The sequence below is a fragment of the Stegostoma tigrinum genome, chromosome 28 (assembly GCF_030684315.1).
Source record: "Stegostoma tigrinum isolate sSteTig4 chromosome 28, sSteTig4.hap1, whole genome shotgun sequence".
In the NCBI taxonomy this organism is placed as follows: Eukaryota; Metazoa; Chordata; class Chondrichthyes; order Orectolobiformes; family Stegostomatidae; genus Stegostoma; species Stegostoma tigrinum.
This window is the reverse complement of record NC_081381.1, coordinates 38,545,993-38,565,768: the sequence shown is the minus strand read 5'-3', so window position 1 is coordinate 38,565,768 and position 19,776 is coordinate 38,545,993. Positions and strand designations below refer to the sequence as shown.

The following is a 19,776-nucleotide window of genomic DNA, read 5'->3' as shown; positions in this document are numbered from 1 at the left end:
GTTATCTACCAAAGGATAGGAATCATTTTTAAATTAACCTTGTGGTAGCTGTCCAGGGAGGACAGGTGAACAAAGATGGGGAGCCAGTGCATCCAACCACACCAGGGAACTGAACACTATGGTCTATCCTGTCTGGAACCATAACCTATTGCGGAACATTGCTTGGGATCTGGGCATAACAACAATCACCTCAGGTACTCAACATTGATTAAACCCAAGAACACAATCTGCAGAACACATTACTGATACTCCTGCACAGCTGGTCGAGAAAGAAACACCTCTGTCATTCAAAGGACAACCAGAGACTCTGCACTTGCCGAACTCCTTACCAAAGCCATTAACACAGCTCATGAATGGACAGGACTGGCAACTTAACATTCCTGGGTAAAGATGCTGAAAGAAGGACAGAAAGGGAAGCAAGGGAGCAGGGTGAGTGGTGTTTTTAGATAGAGATAACATTACAGCTGTACTTCGGAAGAATATTCCTGGGAGATTATCCAGTGAAGTTATATGGGTGGAACAGAGAAATAAGAAAAGGGTGTTCACCTTGTTTGGATTGTATTATAGCCCTTTCAACAATCTGTGGGAAATTGAGAAGCAAATATGTAAAGAGGTCTCAGATATCTGTAAGAATAATAGGGTTGTAATGGTAGGGGCTTTTAACTTTTCAAACATAGACTGGGACTGTCACAGTGTTAAGGGCTTGGATGGACAGGAAATTATTAAGTGTATACAAGGAAACTTTCTTATTCATTATGTGGATGCATCGACTACAGAAGTAGCAAATCGTGATCTTCTGTTGGGAAATAAGGCAGGGCAAGTGACCGAGGCGTAGGTGGGGAAGCACTTTGGGGCAAGTGATCACAATTCCATTAGATTTTAAAATAGTTATGGAAAAGGATAGAACTTATCAAAAGGCTAAAGTTCTAAATTGGAGTAAGGCGAATTTTGATGGTATTAGATAGGAACTTTCTGAAGTTGATTGGGGGACGCTATTCACAGGGAACGAGATGGTTTTGGGATGGGAAGTGGGAGGCCTTAAAATGAGATATAATAGTTCAGTTATAATATCTTCTTGTTTGTGTAAAGGGAACACCCGGTGACTGGAGTATTTGAGGCTCTGGTCAAGAAGAAGAAGGATACATATGTCAAGAACAGACAACTGGTATCGAGTGAATCCCTAAAGGAGTATAAGGGCTGCAGGAGTATACTTAAAAGGGAAATCTGGAGGGCAAACAGGGGACATGAGGTAGCTTTGGCAAATAGAGTGACGGAGAATCCAAAGAGATCCTGTAAGTGCAATAAGGCCAAAACAGTAATTAGACAGAGAATAGGGAACTTGAAAGATAGACACAGGAGATGGGTCAGATCATAAACAAATATCTTGTGTCAGTATTGACTTGAAGAAAGAAATGGAAGTTAGGGAACTTTGGGAAATAAACTGTGATTACTTAAAAGGAGTTCATATTACAGAAGAGGTGGTACTGGGGGCCTTAAAAAGCATACAGGCAGATAAATCCCTGGGACCTGAGCGAGTGTTTCCCAAAACTTTGTGGCAGACTAGGGAAGAGATTGCTTGGCCCCTTGCTGACATACTTGTGGCATGCTGCCATGAGTGAAGTGCTGGAAGACTGGATGTTGGCGATCGTGGTGCCATTATTTCAGAAAGGCTGTAAGGAAAATGATAAGGGCCTATAGACTGATGAGCCTTACACCAGTGGTGGGTAAGTTGTTAGAAGGGTTTCTGAGCGACAGGATTTACATGCATTTGGAAAGGCAAAGGCTGATTAGGGGTAGTCAACAATGGCATTGTGCATCAGAAAACGCATCTCACTAATTTGATTGAGTTTTATGAAAAGGTGATAAAGAAGACTGATGAAGACAGAGTGGTACACTTTGTCTATATTGACTTCAGGAAAGCAATTTGTCAAGATTCCGAATGATATGACTAGTTAGTAAGGTTGTATCACGTGGGATCCAGGACAGCTAGCCAATTAGATACAACATTGGCTTGACAGTAGATAGTTGGAAATTTTGTAGGAGGAATATCTTGGACTGTTTCCTGCTTGTGTGGTAGCTATGTATCAATCTTGAAAGGCAATAAAAATTACAATGGAAGAACAAGGGCCAAGAAAAATATAGCATCAAAATATAAAATGTCAAAAGCAGTGTCTTGAAGTAGACTCTGCTAAAGAAAACCTGATCAGTGCAAAGAAGCAAATTTCATGCAGTAAAAATGAGTTTGCTGATGAAAAACAGAAAGTAAAACACTTGAACAAGGGCTTGAGATGTCTAAATGACCTAAATGTCAACCAAGTGAGGTCTTCAATTAAATTCTGATGAACTTCAAGTAATGTGAGCATCTATCAAGTATTGTGGAAGCATTTTGAAAAAGAGAAGGATTTGCTGATGAATTAAAACAGATTTAAGAGCCCAGGCTGATGAACTATTGGCAGTTTAACTAGAAAACAGCAATGAAGTTTCTGAATTCCAATTCAGAGAACAAGACAGATGTGATATGCAGTACAAAAGAGCAGAACTATACTTTAAAAATAACTGAAAAATGTTAAGGAACAAAATGAGAAGCTGACAGGTTGACAAAGCCTAAAGAACAGGCAGTAACTAAGAAGAAATTAGTTCGGAAATGAACGGAATAGCCATGTAAATGGTCAAACTTATGTGATGGTTTTATGTATCACTCTAAAACAATAACACTGACTCCACCGAATGAAGCTGTTGCTAAGCTGGAAGAAAAGATTAACCCATCTGAAAAGGAATTGGACAATAAGAGCGTAAATAAATGTTTGAAAGAATTTTAAAAGCAGGGAAAATCAAATTTCTACTTTTGAATAAATGTGAAGAAAAGAATGCATGCAGAAGTCTGGTGCATCATAAGGTAAACTACAAAAAGATCTCAACAAAGGCTTGATCCCTTCACACCCCTCATATACCCAATGATCCTTTGTGCTCCATACCCCTTCATGTCCCCTATGTATTTTCCATTATCCAATCACCCAACATCCACTGTGAATAGACCTCCGGATGCGTGATCAAGTCAAGGGCTTTTCATCTGTTATGGAGTAGCTACTGTCACTCAAGGGCAGTGTCTGACCTCAGTCCATAGGCTTGGGGATAACTAGTTGGCCGCTAGGACAGTCAAAGTCAGGGGGTTCTTATCATGATAGCCTGGACAGTTAATCACAGTGAGTACTGCAGGTTCAGTTCGATCAGTCAGGAGATTTATATAAGTTACTCAGGGAACTGCACAGAATTCAGTCAAAGACTCAGGCACTCATTAGCTGCAGTGATCTATCCAAGTCAGTTTTGGGTGGCATGGTCAGTCTTGGGGGTTTGCTCAATGGAACTGAAAGGGAGCACTACTGTGGTACGGCAGCTTGTGAAATCAGTTGTGGAGATTAGAGGGAGCATGCTAAGATGCAGAGGAAGCATGCTAAGATGCAGAGGGTCAATAATTGTGGACACGGCAACTCAACGCAGAAGGGCATGGGAGATGATAGTGCATTGGAGTGTATGGATAACTAGGTAGGGGGTCATGACACTCACATCTCATTCCAAGGTGTACAGCAGTTGTCATGTTGTGCAAATGCAGTAGAAATTTGATCACTGAAACATTTTGTCCACCTGCCCACATCACAAAGGTAGCATTGCATATGTTAATACTCATTCTTCAAATGTAAAAGGAAAACAACTCCATGCCATTGTGAAACCTTTGAGATTGTGGCCTACAGGCCCTTTTAAGCTAACCCATATGACAGGGTCAAGATTGCTTGTGAATAGAATTTATATTCCACATGGTCGGACATTGTAAGCATTTTGCATACATCGCATTATGTTCATAAATGATTTCAACCTGTGCTTTGATTCATGCAATCATCCTTTGAAAGCCTTCACACTGTTCTCAATGGAGTCCACACACTCAGACAAATACAAACACACTTACTTATGCTTCTCCATGTATGGTTGCAGCCATTTTCATATTTTCACTGCAAATTTTCAATTCAGATGAAAACACAAGGCAACACAGGCCAAGCTTGGCAGAGATAACAAAGTGCAGGCCAAGCAGCATCTTAGGAGCACACAAATTGACGTTTCGGGGCTAGACCCTTCATCAGAAAAGAGGGAGGGGGAGAGGGTTCTGAAATAAATAAGGAGAGAGGGGGAGGCGGATTGAAGATGGATATTGGACAACATCGGTGGAGAGGAAACAGACAAGTTAAAGAGGCGGGGGTGGAGCCAGTAGAGGTGAGTGCAGGTGGGGAGGGGATAGGTCAGTCCGGGGAGGACGTACAGTTCAAGGGGGTGGGATGTGGTTAGTAGGAAGGAAATGGGGTATGGCTTGAGGTGGGAGGAGAGGATAGGGATGAGGTTAGGGAGGCACCCAGCTTGTCCCCGCCTCCCTAATCTGTTCTTCCTCTCACCTATACCCCCTTCTCCCACCTCAAGCCGCACCCCCATTTCCATCCTACTAACCTCATCCTGCCTCCTAAATACTGTATACCTCATGTTGAGAGTGCCACATTATGAGCAAGTATGAAAGGGCTCCATTCCATAATTGAACAACATGTGTGTTCATCAGTACCACAACCTTGACCTATCCGTCCTTCCCGGCCTGACCTTCCCCTCCCTACCTCCCCATCTACACTCATTCCTACTGGCTCCATCCCCGCCTCTTTAACTTGTCTTCATCTATCTTCTCCTCTATCCATCTTCGATCCGCCTTCCCTCTCTTCCTACTTATTTCAGAACCCTCTCCCCCTCCCCCTCCCCCTTTTCTGATGAAAGGTCTAGGCCCGAAATATCAGCTTTTGTGCTCCTAAGATGCTGCTTGGCCTGCTGTGTTCATCCAGCTCCACACTTTGTTATCTCGGATTCTCCAGCATCTGCAGTTCCCATTATTTCCCATGTTTGACAAAGTGAGTCACTGGCTCAACCCGGTAATTAAGAATGCAGTGATTCATTTTTCATTTCATTTTTCATGCCGTGTTCATTTTTCCTTGCACTCTCTATCAAGTGCATCACTTCTGAGTTTTCACATGTTCTTACACAACTCTTTCATTTATGCCTTCATCTCCCAACATTACTCCATCAGCCCTAGCCTTACAGTTTAGTCATGCCTGTTACTGTACTGCGCAGTGCACTGTAAAAGGCAAAGTGTTTTTATAAAGCTCCTCAGTAACCTCCTTTCCTTGCGCACCATGTCTTTATTTATAAGATGTTTACTAACCAGTTTCTCCTATGTCAAAGGTCTGTGTAGAGGAATTCCATAGTCCTCCTTGTTGGTGTCCTTCATGTTGTACTGTATGGAGGATTAGGCTAAACTTTCATTTGTATGAGAATTATGGTAATGCTGACTGCTCACATAACTAACAGCCTGTTCTGTTTCTGAAATTCCCCATACAGGTTCAGTTGAGCCATGACCAATGAATCCAGCCACAGCAGGGGACATGCTGTGGCAATGCTGCAATGAAGCCACTGAGAAATGGAAAAGTAACAGATGCTTCAGCAAGCCAGGACCAGCAGCAACTTTCAAGCAGCTGCTGATCAGTTTCCATTCGTAGAAGTCACGAATGATGTGAGGTTCAGGAAGCCAAGAGTTCTTAATGACTTTCTTCCAAATAATCAAGATGCTCTGCCACCGCAGATTGAGGATGTCATGGGACAGTCACAAAGCTGTGCCAACTGCCGAAGTATGAACTGTGGCCTGAAGGAACAGGTGAGCATCCTATTCCAGTGGCCATCAAGATGACAGCTAAACCTTCATGCAACTGGCTGCTTCCAAGATCCCCTGGGGGCCTGTATAGGATCTCTTGATCCTCAACATACAAACATATTAAGGTTGCTATCAATGCAATTTGTGCCAGAACATACCACTTCGTCTCATTTTCCAAAAATGAGACAAAGTGCTGCAGCACGGGCTGTAGCCTTTGCCACACAGGTGACTTCACCCGATCAGAGCACTAAATACTGTACACTTCATGTTGAGAGTGCCACATTATGAGCAAGCATGAAAGGGCTCCATTTCATAATTGAACAAGTCATGTGTGTTCATCGGTACCACAACGTTGAATTCTGTGATAGGCATCCTGGGAGCTGCTATAATGACTGTAGTCTTGACTGCTCTCATGCTCCTGCTTCATTTCAAGGATGGTTATTGGGAGAAAAGGGCTGGCCTCTGCATCCATCATACAACCCCTGACTTAAACCATGCATTGATACATTGCAGAGATAATGGGAACTGCAGATGCTGGAGATTCCAAGATAATAAAATGTGGGGCTGGATGAACACAGCAGGCCAAGCAGCATCTCAGGAGCACAAAAGCTGACGTTTCGGGCCTAGACCCTTCATCAGAGAGGGGGATGGGGGGAGGGAACTGGAATAAATAGGGAGAGAGGGGGAGGCGGACCGAAGATGGAGAGTAAAGAAGATAGGTGGAGAGGGTGTAGGTGGGGAGGTAGGGAGGGGATAGGTCAGTCCAGGGAAGACGGACAGGTCAAGGAGGTGGGATGAGGTTAGTAGGTAGCTGGGGGTGCGGCTTGGGGTGGGAGGAAGGGATGGGTGAGAGGAAGAACCGGTTAGGGAGGCAGAGACAGGTTGGACTGGTTTTGGGATGCAGTGGGTGGGGGGGAAGAGCTGGGCTGGTTGTGTGGTGCAGTGGGGGGAGGGGATGAACTGGGCTGGTTTAGGGATGCAGTGGGGGAAGGGGAGATTTTGAAACTGGTGAAGTCCACATTGATACCATATGGCTGCAGGGTTCCCAGGCGGAATATAAGTTGCTGTTCCTGCAACCTTCGGGTGGCATCATTGTGGCAGTGCAGGAGGCCCATGATGGACATGTCATCAAGAGAATGGGAGGGGGAGTGGAAATGGTTTGCGACTGGGAGGTGCAGTTGTTTGTTACGAACTGAGCGGAGGTGTTCTGCAAAGCGGACCCCAAGCCTCCGCTTGGTTTCCCCAATGTAGAGGAAGCCGCACCGGTGCGGCTTCCTCTACATTGGGGAAACCAAGCGGAGGCTTGGGGACCGCTTTGCAGAACACCTCCGCTCAGTTCGTAACAAACAACTGCACCTCCCAGTCGCAAACCATTTCCACTCCCCCTCCCATTCTCTTGATGACATGTCCATCATGGGCCTCCTGCACTGCCACAATGATGCCACCCGAAGGTTGCAGGAACAGCAACTTATATTCCGCCTGGGAACCCTGCAGCCATATGGTGTCAATGTGGACTTCACCAGTTTCAAAATCTCCCCTTCCCCCACTGCATCCCTAAACCAGCCCAGTTCATCCCCTCCCCCCACTGCACCACACAACCAGCCCAGCTCTTCCCCCCCACCCACTGCATCCCAAAACCAGTCCAACCTGTCTCTGCCTCCCTAACCGGTTCTTCCTCTCACCCATCCCTTCCTCCCACCCCAAGCCGCACCCCCAGCTACCTACTAACCTCATCCCACCTCCTTGACCTGTCCGTCTTCCCTGGACTGACCTATCCCCTCCCTACCTCCCCACCTACACCCTCTCCACCTATCTTCTTTACTCTCCATCTTCGGTCCGCCTCCCCCTCTCTCCCTATTTATTCCAGTTCCCTCCCCCCATCCCCCTCTCTGATGAAGGGTCTAGGCCCGAAACGTCAGCTTTTGTGCTCCTGAGATGCTGCTTGGCCTGCTGTGTTCATCCAGCCCCACATTGATACATTGCAGCCGATTCTTCCACCAGTGCTATCATGGAATAAATGGTTGGCTTCCAGAAGATGAGATTCAATGCTTAGATTGTGTAAGTGGGCCTTTCAATACAGTTTAGACAGTGTGTGCTCCATAATTCTGGGAAACTGTGCTTTGGCAAAGAGGAATGTGATGATTGCTGAAGATCTAGACGAGTGATAGTAATCTTCTGTGGAGGAAAATGAGAATTTCGGACAGGAGAAACATTACCTTTGGCATGACAGAATAGTGAAGCATCAGTGCAGCACAGTAAGAAGCCAGAAGCGGGTGAATTGATGCCTCGCTCCAATAGATGACAGCTGGGTACAATGATCATTGATTAACTGTAAATACTTTGTTGTTCAAAAGGCAAAAGCTCCCTTCTTGTTGTCGAAAGCATAGACTTTTTTTTGTCTTTGCTCAGGAAAAAATAACATTTTCAACCATACGAAGGCTTTTCAACTTCGGCATTGAACAATGAGATGTCATGCTATGCTGGGCATTTGAAAAAGAGTAACACTCCTTTAGGTATGGTTTTAAGATGTTATGGCACTAAGAACAGATAGCCTGTGTAGCTTATTCTAACGGCTGTAGTTACAACGGCAGTTGATCAAATGTGTGATGATGTCTGTGGGACTATTTCAGTTTGGGATTATGTTCAGAATGGACTGGTTGGACCGAAGGTCTGTTTCCATGCTGTATGGCTCAATGACTCCATTTATGAACATGATCGGGTATATGCGCCCAAGAGGCATCTACGTGTCCTCAGAAGCATTTGTTTTTCATTCTCCTCCCATTAAGGGTACAAAAGGGCAGCTTCTGGATGACAGTGCTTGATCTGGTATACTCCAGTCTCTAAATATGGTACTGGCACCAGAATTCCAGGGAGGTCCAAAAAATGGGAGTCCTTCTGCCACTGGCAAGCATAGAACAATGACAGCAGTGTACCTCAGGGGCATGGTACACACATAATGAAGTAAGCAAAAAAATTGCATGCAATAACTTGATAGAACTCTCAGAGAGATGAAATTCCCCAAATTGACACTTATTTGGCTTTTGGTAAAATTCAAACCATTCTCATGTAATTCAAGCAAACGATATTTAGAAAGCTTTCCTTCAAAAAGAGCCATTCCAAAAATATAAATTCCAAGCGGTCATACTGTTGTAAAACTAAACAGACCTATTTCTGATGTGAAGTCCGCCATTCTCACACAGTCAACTATTCAAGCTTACCAACTCCCATAGCTACCTAGAATACACCTCCTCTCACCCACCTTCCTGCAAAATGGCCATCCCCTATTCCCAATTCCGTCGCCTCTGCCTCATCCGCTCCCAAGATGAGGCATACCACTCCCGGACATCTCAATGTCCTTGTTTTCCAAGGACCGCAATTTCCCCTCCACAGTGGTCAAAAATGCCTTCAACCGTATCTCTCGCATTTCCCGCAACTCATCCCTCACACCCGCTAACCGCAATAATAACCAAAACAGAATCCACCTCATCCTCACATCCCACCATACCAACCTCTGAATCCAACGCATCATCCTCCAACTTTCCTCCATCTGCAATCTGACCCCACTACCAAAGACATTTTTCCCTCCCCACCCTTATCTGCTTTCTAGAGGGACCACTCTCTCCGTGACTCCCTTGTCCATTCCACACTACCCTCCAGCCCCACCATCCCCGACACTTTTGCCTGCAACCGGAGCAAGTGTTACACTTGCCCCTACACCTCCCCCCTCAACCCCATCCCAGGCCCTAAGAAGGCCTGCCACATCAAACAGATGTTCACCTGTACATCTGCTAATGTGGTATACTGTATCCGCTGTTCCTGTTGTGGCCTCCTCTGCATCGGGGAAACCAAGCGGAGGCTGGGGAACCGCTTTGCGGAACACCTACGCTCAGTTCACAACAAACAACTACACCTCCCAGTTGTGAACCATTTCAACTCCCTCTCTTGCTCCTTGGACAACTTGTCCATCCTGGGCCTCCTGCATTGCCACAATAATGTCACCTGAAAGCTGCAGGAACAGCATCTCATATTTTGCTTGGGAACCGTGCAGCCCAATGGTATCACTGTGGACTTCACAAGCTTCAAAATCTCCCCTCCTCCGACCGCATCCAAAACCAGCTCGTCCACACCTCCTTAACCATTCCTCCCACCTCAAGCCCTACCCCCTTCTCCTACCCATTAACCTCATCCCGCCTCCTTGACCTGTCCGTCCTCCCTGGACCGACCTATCCCCTCTCTAATTCCCAATCTACATTCACCTTCACTGGCTCCAACGCCGCCTCTTTGACCTGTCTGTCTCCTCTCCACCTATCCTCTCCTTTATCCATCTTCTATCCGCCTCCCCCTCTCTCCCTATTTATTTCAGAATCCCCTTTCCCTCCCCCGTTTCTGAAGAAGGGTTTCAACCCGAAACATCAGCTTTCCTGCTCCTCTGATGCTGCTTGGCCTGCTGTGTTCATCCAGTTCTACACCGTGTTATCTCAGCTATTCTCAGGTAATTAATCGTGATCAGCATCTGCGATCAAAGGACTGTCTCTCTCAAGTTAAGTACTGTCCTACAGGTTGTTCAAGATATTCAAGACAATTTAACAAACTGTATGAATTCTGAAATGTCGAAGACCAACCGATGGAAGGGTTTAGAAGAGGCTCCCCATGATAGCTCCCCAACCTGCTGCCTATAAAGTAGGAGTGCGCTGTGCAGCACTTGGATTCCAAATGTAAACTGAAGCTTTAAAAGCCATCTAACTCCAGCATAATGCTATGTCAATGTTGTCTCGCTGAGTACTGCTGTCTCCTGAACAGTCAAGAGGACCGATAAATTGCATATACCTGAAATCAGCTGAGGAAGCCACGCATACGTCATATGGATCATAAAACACTTACTCATCTACAAAAATGTTCAATAAGTGAAAATAAACAGTCCATATATACAGTGGACGGACCAAAGGTTACTTGCCATTTAAACAACAGAGTAATACAACAAAAGAAGTCCAAACCCAGTCCATTTCTCCTGGAAGCAGATTTCAATGAGCTTTTTTGTCTGGACTCTCATGTTTGATGGTGCATGGGTCTATTATGGTCTCTTAGATGTCCTTCAAAATGAATGTCTTGATCCTCATCTTCATTTTCAGAGGATTGCTCTTGATCCCCCATTTCGTTTGCAATTAAACCATTGACCCTTTGTCAGGTCTAATTGTGAAGGCTATAGCATGCCTCAATGATGCAGCATACCTTTTCAGATTTGTACTAAAAGGCATCATAACAGTGGTACGAGCATCAAAATAAGTCTCACTTGCTCCTTGGGAGGAGCTCCCACCATAAAATTTTAGAGCAGCTGTAACCTTGATTGGCACCGACATAGGATGTCCACCCATTCCTTCCGAGCACAAGTCCTGCACCAGTAGATGATACAGCTCTGTGCTGGTTACCTGGGATATCCTCAATCTCCATAGGCACTGTTTATTTGACAGCTGTAATAATCATAACAAGGCCAGTAAATTCATGATTTAATCATTCTCCTACAGCTCCTTCGGTGCAAAAATTGGCATAAGGGCACTTTATCTGAATGCTCGGAGCATTCAAAACAAGGTGGATGAGTTTATGGTTCAAATCATGATAAATGGGTATGATTTAGTGGCCATTACAGAGACATGGTTGCAGGATGATCATGACTGGGAGTTAAATATCCAGGGGTATCAAACTGTTCAGAAGGACAGACAGGATAGTAAGGGAGGTGGTGTTGCTCTGATTTTTAAAGATGATAGCAGGGCAGTAGTGAGAGATGATATAGGTTCTACTGAACAATAGGTTGAATCCATTTGGGCGGAAATTAGAAACAGCAGAGAGAAGAAGTCACTGACAGGTGTGGTCTATAGGCCACAAAATAAAGACATTGTGGTGGGGCGGGCAATAAACATAGAAATAGCTAATGCATGTAAAAATTGTACAGCAATTATCACGGGGGATTTTAATCTACATATCGATTGGTCAAACCAGGTCGGTCATGGCAGCCTTGAGGAGGGGTTCATGGATACATCTGCAATAATTTCCTTGAACAATATGTATTGAAACCTAGAAGGGAGCAAGCTATCCTAGATCTAGTCCCGTGTGATGAGACAGGAATAATGAATGATCTCAGAGTTTAGGGATCCTCTTGAAAGGAGCGATCACAGTATGGTCGAATTTAAAATATATCTGGAGTGTGAGAAGGTTAAATCCAGTACAATGTCCTGTGCTTAAGCAAGTGAGACTATGATGGGATGAGGGAGGAGGTAGGTAAGGTAGAATGGGAGCAAAATCTTTATGGTGGGTCAATTGAGGAACAGTGGAGGTCTTTCAAAATGATTTTTCACAGTGCCCAGCAGAAGTATATTCCAGTGATAAGGAAGAACTGTAGGAAAAGAGATAGTCAGTCATGGATATCTAAGGAAAGAAAGGAAAGTATCAGATTGAAACAAAATACGTACAAAAAAGCAAAGAGTAGTGGGAAACTAGTGGACTGGGAAATCTTTAAAGGCCAACAGAAAGCCACAAAAAAAGTTATCGAAAGTAAGATAGATTATGAGGACAAACTAGCTCAAAATATAAAAAAACAGGCAGCAAAAGTTTCTACAAATATGTAAATTGTAAAAGTGTGGCGAAGGTGGACACTGGTCCTTTAGAGGACGAGAAGGTCAATTTAATAACTGGGAATGAGGAAATAGCCGAGGCGTTAAACAGTTATTTAGTGTCGGTCATCACATTGGAAGACACAGATAACATGCCAAAAACTGTTGGCAAGAAGGTTACAGCAGGTGAGGGCCTAGAAACTATCATTATCACTAAGGAGGCAGTGCTGGGGAAGCTAATGGGGCTAAAAGTAGACAAGTCTCCTGGCCCTGATGAAATGCATCCCAGGGTACTAAAAGAGGTGATGGAGGTAATAGCAAATGCAAGAGTAATTATGTACCAAAATTCACTGGACTCTGGGTTGGTTCTCACTGATTGGAAAGCAGCCAATGTGACCGCCCCTGTTTAACAAAGGAAGTAGACAAAAAACAGATAACTATAGGTCAGTTAGCTTTACGTCGATAGGGGAGAAAATGTTTGAATCTATGATTAAGGAAGAAATAGCAAGACATCTGGATATAAACTGTCCCATTGGGAACACTCAGCATGGGTTCATGAAGGGTAGGTCACGTTTGACTAATTTGGTGGAATTCTATGAGGACATTAATTGCATGGTAGACAGTGGAGAACCTGTAGATGTAGTGTATCTAGATTTCTAGAAGGCATTTGACAAGGTGCCACACTGAAGGCTGCTACATAAGATAAAGTTGCACAGTATTATTGTTAATGTATTGGCATGGATAGATGATTGGTTGACCAGTAGAAAGCAAAGAGTAGGGGTAAATGGGTGTTTTTCTGGATGGTGGTCAGTGGCTAGTGGTGTGCCTCAGGGATCAGTGTTGGAACCGCAATTGTTTGCAATTTACATAGACGATCTGGAGCTAGGGACTGAGTGTGGTGTGTCAAAATTTGCAGATGACACTAAGCTGAGTGGTAGAGCAAAGTGTGCAGAAGACACTGAAAGTCTACAGAGGGATATAGCCTAAGTGAATGGGCAAAGGTCTGGCAGATGGAGTACAATGTTGATAAGTGTGAGGTCATCCATTTTGGCAGGAATAACAGCAAAATGGACTATGTTTTAAATGGTAAAAATTTGCAGCAAGCTGCTGTGCAGAGGGGCTTGGGTATCCTTGTGCATGAATCATTAAAAGTAGGATTGCAGGTGCAGCAAGTAATTAAGAAGGCAAATGGAAGGCGAATGGATATACTAGCACTGTTGGGGGTACAGAGGAGATTCACTCGGTTGATTCTAGAGTTGAGAGGATTGGATTATGAGGGGAGACTGAGTAGGCTGGGATTATACTCATTGGAATTCTGAAGAATGAGGGGAGATCTTATAGAAACATATAAGATTATGAAGGGAATAGATAAGGTGGAGGCAGGGAGGTTGTTTCCACTAGCAGGTAGAACTCGGTCTAGGGGGCATAGCCTCAAAATAAAGGGAAGCAGATGTAGGACTCAGGTCAGGAAGAACCTCTTCACTGAAATGGTTGTGAATCTGTGGAAATCCCTGCCCAGTGAAGCTGTTAAAGCTACCTCGCTGAATGTTTTTAAGGCAAGGCTAGATAAATTTTTGGGCAGTAAAGGAATTAAGAGTTATGGTGAGCGAGCGGGTAAGTGGAGCTGAATCTCAAAATGATCATATTGAATGGCAGGGCAGGCTTGAGGGGCCAGACGGCCTACTCCTGCTCCTAGTTCTTATGTTCTTATATTCAGCTGATTGTTCTTCTTGTGGAAGATGGAATCTGCTTTTCGTGTTTTTCCCCCCGACATGCTGTCTTCCAGTCTCACTGCCTGTTATCTTTCAACTTACTCTCTGTTGGCAAGGTAAACCTGACTGAATTATTTCTAATACCAAACCTAATGGGGTATAAAACCAACATAATTGGATATACGACCACACTGCTTATTTTTGTTATGACAGTGCAGGCATTGGACTGGGAAGGAATCCTTCAACTTCAGTTGTAACATTTTACTAATACAGCAGTACTATGATTATTTGCTTTACCCAGTAATAGCAGCACTTCACTTCATGATATGAGATCCAAAGATAGGGGCTAGGGTGCCAGGTAAGTAGAGTGCCAGCTGGGTTAATGTTATGGTGCCAGCATGGGATGGTGGTAGGGTTTGCTGGGTTGGACACTGGGTGGTTAGAATGCTGAGGGAAAGAGGAAGTGTGTCAGTTGTGTTGGATGCCAGCTAGCAAGTGGGTCAGGTATGTGATGCAGTGTTTACTATAGATTGGGGTGAGTGGGAGAAATTGGGGCTGTCTGGGCAGTGGTGTTGGGTATTTGTGGTTTAGATCAAGCAGCAGAGTAGTTAGTCATGTGCAGTGTGGGTAGGGGGTTTCAGTTAAGTCCAGTCTGGTCCCACAGGGAGAGGGGAATGGGTGCTTGGGTCTGTTGGAAGGGATCGGATTGCAATAGCAGGGTTTGGGTTTCAGAACATGGGTCTGGTCCACCTGGGAGCAAGTGGGATCAGTTCTGATGGTGGTTCCAGGTTGGGGATCTGGTCAGGTCTGAGAGAGAGGTGGATGTCAGTCCAATAGTCAAACCAGGGAGACAGGCGTGCCTTCCAAATTGTGCCTAGCATACTGAATAAACTACATCTTGATTTGTTAAAAATATTCCTCTTCATTAAAGACTGAATAACGGCCAATAGTGGTATTTTTTGCTGTCATGGCATCACCTGAAAAGCCAAGAGCTTTCCTATCCTTGAACAATGACAGGATCAGACAGAGTCAGCATAACTGTACAAAAGGGAAATCACATTTGACAAATGCAGTGGAATTTTTCAAGGATGTAACTAATAGAGATGAGGGGAAACCAGTGGATGTAGTTTACTTGGACTTTCATAAAACTTTAATAAGGTCCCAGATAAGAGACTAGCATTAGTATGAGATTGGAGCAAGCATATTGACATGGACACAGAACTAACTGGCAGACAGAAAACAAAAAGTACATGTAAACTGTTCTTTATCTGAGCAGTAAAGAGGGAATAGTGGGGTTCTTGTGCTTGGGTGCCAGCTATTCACAATATACATTAATATTTAAGGATATGGGTAGGCCATTTAAGACTGAGATGGGGAGAAATCTCTTCCCCCAGAGAGTGGCGAGCCTACATAATTTTCTATCACAGAACGCAGAGGAGGCCAAAACATTGAACATTTTCAAGGAGGAGTTAGATATAGTTCTTAAGGCTGAAGGGATCAAAGGGTATGGAGAGAAAGTGGAAACAGAGTAATGAGTTGGATGATCAGAAATGAATATATTGAATGAGCAGCTCAAGGGGCTGAAAGGCCTATTCCTATTTTCTATGTTTTACGTCCACTTCATTTTATACTAAGTACAAAATCTATTTTTTAGTACTCTGTCAATAATGGTACATAGCATTAAGCGTCAGGATGTTAAAGACTGCTGTTTTATTGTGGTAACTAAATATATCAAAGGTATTTTATGTAATCTGAGGCTCCAAGTTGGCAGTTCTGCTTGTGGAAAGCTCATCTTGGACAGTTGGAGATCATTTCCCGAACAGGACTCCCTGGTAGCAGTTCTAACATTTGAAGCAATGTATTGCTGAACATCTCTACCACCAATACTTCAGAGATCCATTTGTAGAATAATGTGCCAATGTCTGCCTATGATGAAGATGTCCACCTAGAGTAGATAGGCATGAACAACTTATTTTTCTGCTTTTTATTCAAGAAGGCATTTTGTTATAAAATTCCAACCATGCATTTCAAATTTATCAACCAGAAAATCATCAATTTGAGATTAAGGCCCTGGGGTTTACTTTTTACATACGGTGGATCAGAGCACTCTACAATGACTGTTTCCATAGTAATGGAGCCTCATAGGTCCCATTGGCATCAGTACCCCATGAAAATCATTATCAGCTTTGTGCCATCTAAATACTTAAAATTGAATTTGATAGTAGGCTGATGAATCCTGAGCGGCAGAAACCTGAACAGTTTAACACTTCCAAACTCAGAAAAATGTGTTTATTCATTATTATTTAACATGTGAGTTCACTGGTACCTGTTATCTCAAGTATCAATCTCATGTTAAGCCATTAAATGGAGAACTGTACATGTTGGAAATAAAAAAAACCAAAAACTTTTGGAAAAGTTCAGCAGTTCTGGCAGCATCTGTGGAGAAAAGCAGAGTTAATGCTTCTGGTCCAGCAACCCTTCTCCAGAATTTTGATGCTGCCAGACCTGCTGAGCTGGTCTGGCAGCATCAAAATTCTGAAGAAGGGTTGCTGGATCAGAAGCATTAACTCTGTTTTCTCTCCACAGATGTTGCCAGACCTGCTGAGCTGTTCTAGCAATTTTGTTTTAAATCTTATGCTAAGGGCTAACAGTCACTGCACTGGTGTAACTAAATAAGATGGGGAGCTGTCTTGTATGGATGAAATGATAGAAGTCGATTTATGGGGACATAAAACATTTAAAGTACTACATGAATGCAGCCAAAGAAAGGTTTGCACAATTGAACAGATGAGAAAATCGAAGAGCAAACAAAATACAAAATCTAAACATTTTAATGTGTTTATTGTCTGTAACAATTAGAATCCTTTACTAGTTTTGTCAAATGTTACATCTGTATTAAATGACAAACTACACAAACTGTTCCAGAGCAGGAAGTCATCTTGTTTGTGCCAGGAAATGTGTCCAGAGTCCCATGGCAATTGGATTTATGGGGTCATGAATATTAGCTGCAAAGTCTTGATCCCCTGGCCAATGAAGAATATATCTCTGTCATAAATACACTCAATAACTTGGCCTCTACTGCCTTCTGCAGCAATGAGTTCCACAGATTCACTACCCTCTTACTGAAGAAATTCCTCCTCATCTCAGTTCTACAGTCATCCCTTCACTCTGAGGCTGTGTCCTCTGGTCCTAGTCTCTTCTACTAATGGAAACATCTTCTCCAAGTCCACTCTATCAAAGTTCCTCAGTACTCTGCAAGTTTCGATGGCATCTCCCCTCGTCAAGTACTGACCCAGAGTCCTCATCCACTCCTCATATGACAAACTTTTCATTCCTCGGATTATTCTTGTAAACTTCCTCTGGATCCCCTCCAATATCAGATCATTCCTTAGATATGTGGCCCAAAATTACACATAATATTTCAAATATGGTCTGACCAGAGCTTATACAGCCTCACATGTTTATCATTGCTCTTGCATTCTAACCATCTTGAAATGAATCCTAATTCTGCATTTTCCTTCCTAACTGCCAACTGAAGCTGTATGTTAACCTTGACAGAAATCTGAACGAGGACTCCCAAGTCCCTTTGTGCTTCAAACTTCTGAAGCCTTTCCCCATTTATAAAATAGTCTACGCCTCTATTCTTCCTACCAAAGTACATAACTTCACGTTGTATAGCGTCTGTCACTTCTATACACACTCTTCTAGTCTGTCTAAGTCTTTCTGCAACCTCCCCACTTCTTCAATACTATCTGCCCCCCATTGATCTTTGTCTACAAACAAACGTAGCACCAATGCCCTTCGTTCCTTCATCCTAATTGTTAATGTATAATATGAATAGTTATGGTCCCAACACTGAACCCTGTGGAACTCTACTAGTTACTGGTCGCCATCATGAAAAAGACCATTTTAACCCCACTCTCTGCCTTCTGCCAGTCGGCCAATCCTCTATCTCTGCTAACAGCTTGCCAATAACACATGGGGTCGTATCTTATTTAACAGCTTCCTGTGTGGCACATTGTCAAGGGCCTCCTGGATATCCCAATAGGTCATAGAGTCATATACAAAAACAGAAATTGCTGGAAAAGCTCAGCAGAACTGGCAGCATCTGTGGAGAGAAATCAGAGTTAATGTTTCAGGTTGAGGGATCCTTCCTTAGGACAGATCTGAGGAAGGATCACTCAACCCGATCTGCGGTTCTTTCTTTTTGTTAGCGTCATATACCATGGAAACAGACCCTTCAGTCCAGCTCATCCATGCTGAACAGGTTTCCCAAACTAAACTAGTCCCATTTACCTGTGTTTGGTCCATTTCCTTCGAAACCCCTCTTATTCATGTACCTGTTGAAATGTCTTTTAAATGTTGTAACTGTACCTGCATCTACAACTTCCTCTGGCAGTTCATTCCACAAACACCGTCTAGCTGTCCCTTGTCTAACTTGCTTTTTACCTCCTCGAAGAATTCCATGAGCTTTTTACCTCCTTGAAGAATTCCATGAGATTTTTCAGTTGTGACCTTACCATGATGAAACTATGTTGACTCAGTACTATTTTACAAGTTTTCTACAATATCATCCTTAATAATGGACTCTAAAATCTTACCAACAACTGAGGTCAAGTTAATGCCTATAATTTACTGTCTTCTGTGTCCCTCCCTTCTTAAACTCGGGTGTTACATTAGGCATTTTACAATCTTCTGGGACTCTCCCTCATGCGAATGATTCCTGAATGATCACCCCTATTTCCTCCACAATTTCCTCAGCTTTACTCTTCAGAAGTCTGGAGTGCAGTCTATCTGATCAGGCTGACTTATCCACCTTCAGCTTTTGTGCTCCTGAGATGCTGCTGGGCCTGCTGTGTTCATCCAGCCTCACATTTCATCACCTTCAGTCCTTTCAGCTTCCCCAGCACCTTCACATTAATAATGGCCACTACACTCACCCTTGCTCCCAGACTCTCTTGAAGTTCTGGTATGCTGCTCGTGTCTACCACTGCGATAACTGATGTAAGGTACCTATTTGGTTCCTTTGCCATTCTTTTGTTCCATTACTACTTATCTAGCCTCATTTTCTAGCGGTCCAATGTCCACTCTTGGCTCTATCTTACCTTGTATATATTTACAAAATACTCTTGCAATCTTATTTTACATTACTAACTTGCAGACTCTCATATTTCATCATCTACCCTGTCAATTTTTTTTTACTTATTCTTAGCTGGATTTTAAAATCATCCCAATTCTCTGGCCTCCCACCATCTTCACCATATTGTATACATATTCTTTTGCTTTTGTGCCCTTCCTGATGTCCCTTGCCACCCATGGCAGCTTCATCCTCCCTCCCAGTATGTTTCTTCCTCCTTGCATGAATCTCTGCTATCACTCCCAAATTACCCCAATAACTCCTGCCATTGCTGCTTCCCTGTTTTCCAAGCTAGGCTCCTCTTCCAAACAAAGCTAGCCAGCTTCTCCCTCATGTCTTTGTAATCATCTTTACTCAAACATAATACCATTACATCTGATTCCAGCTCCTCACTGCTGGGTGAACTCCACAGAGTGTTCTGCTATAATGCATGTTTGTTAATGCGAAATTGGCCATAATGTGATTGATGAATAGTGAACGCTGTTTAGATAACGTGAACTTTCTGCTGTACTGGTATAGCGATTTTCTATAGCGATTTCCCTACAATGTAATTTTCTATAATGATTTTCTACAGCACGAGGTCATACAAGA

At 43.5% G+C, this 19,776-nt stretch overlaps 1 protein-coding gene across 9 annotated transcripts in view; it reads right to left on the bottom strand.

Moving 5' to 3' along the window:
• disp3 (dispatched RND transporter family member 3) overlaps positions 1 to 19,776 on the bottom strand; it is a 443,035-nt gene that overhangs the window by 246,771 nt on the left and 176,488 nt on the right. The gene's annotated exons all lie outside the window — the stretch shown is intronic.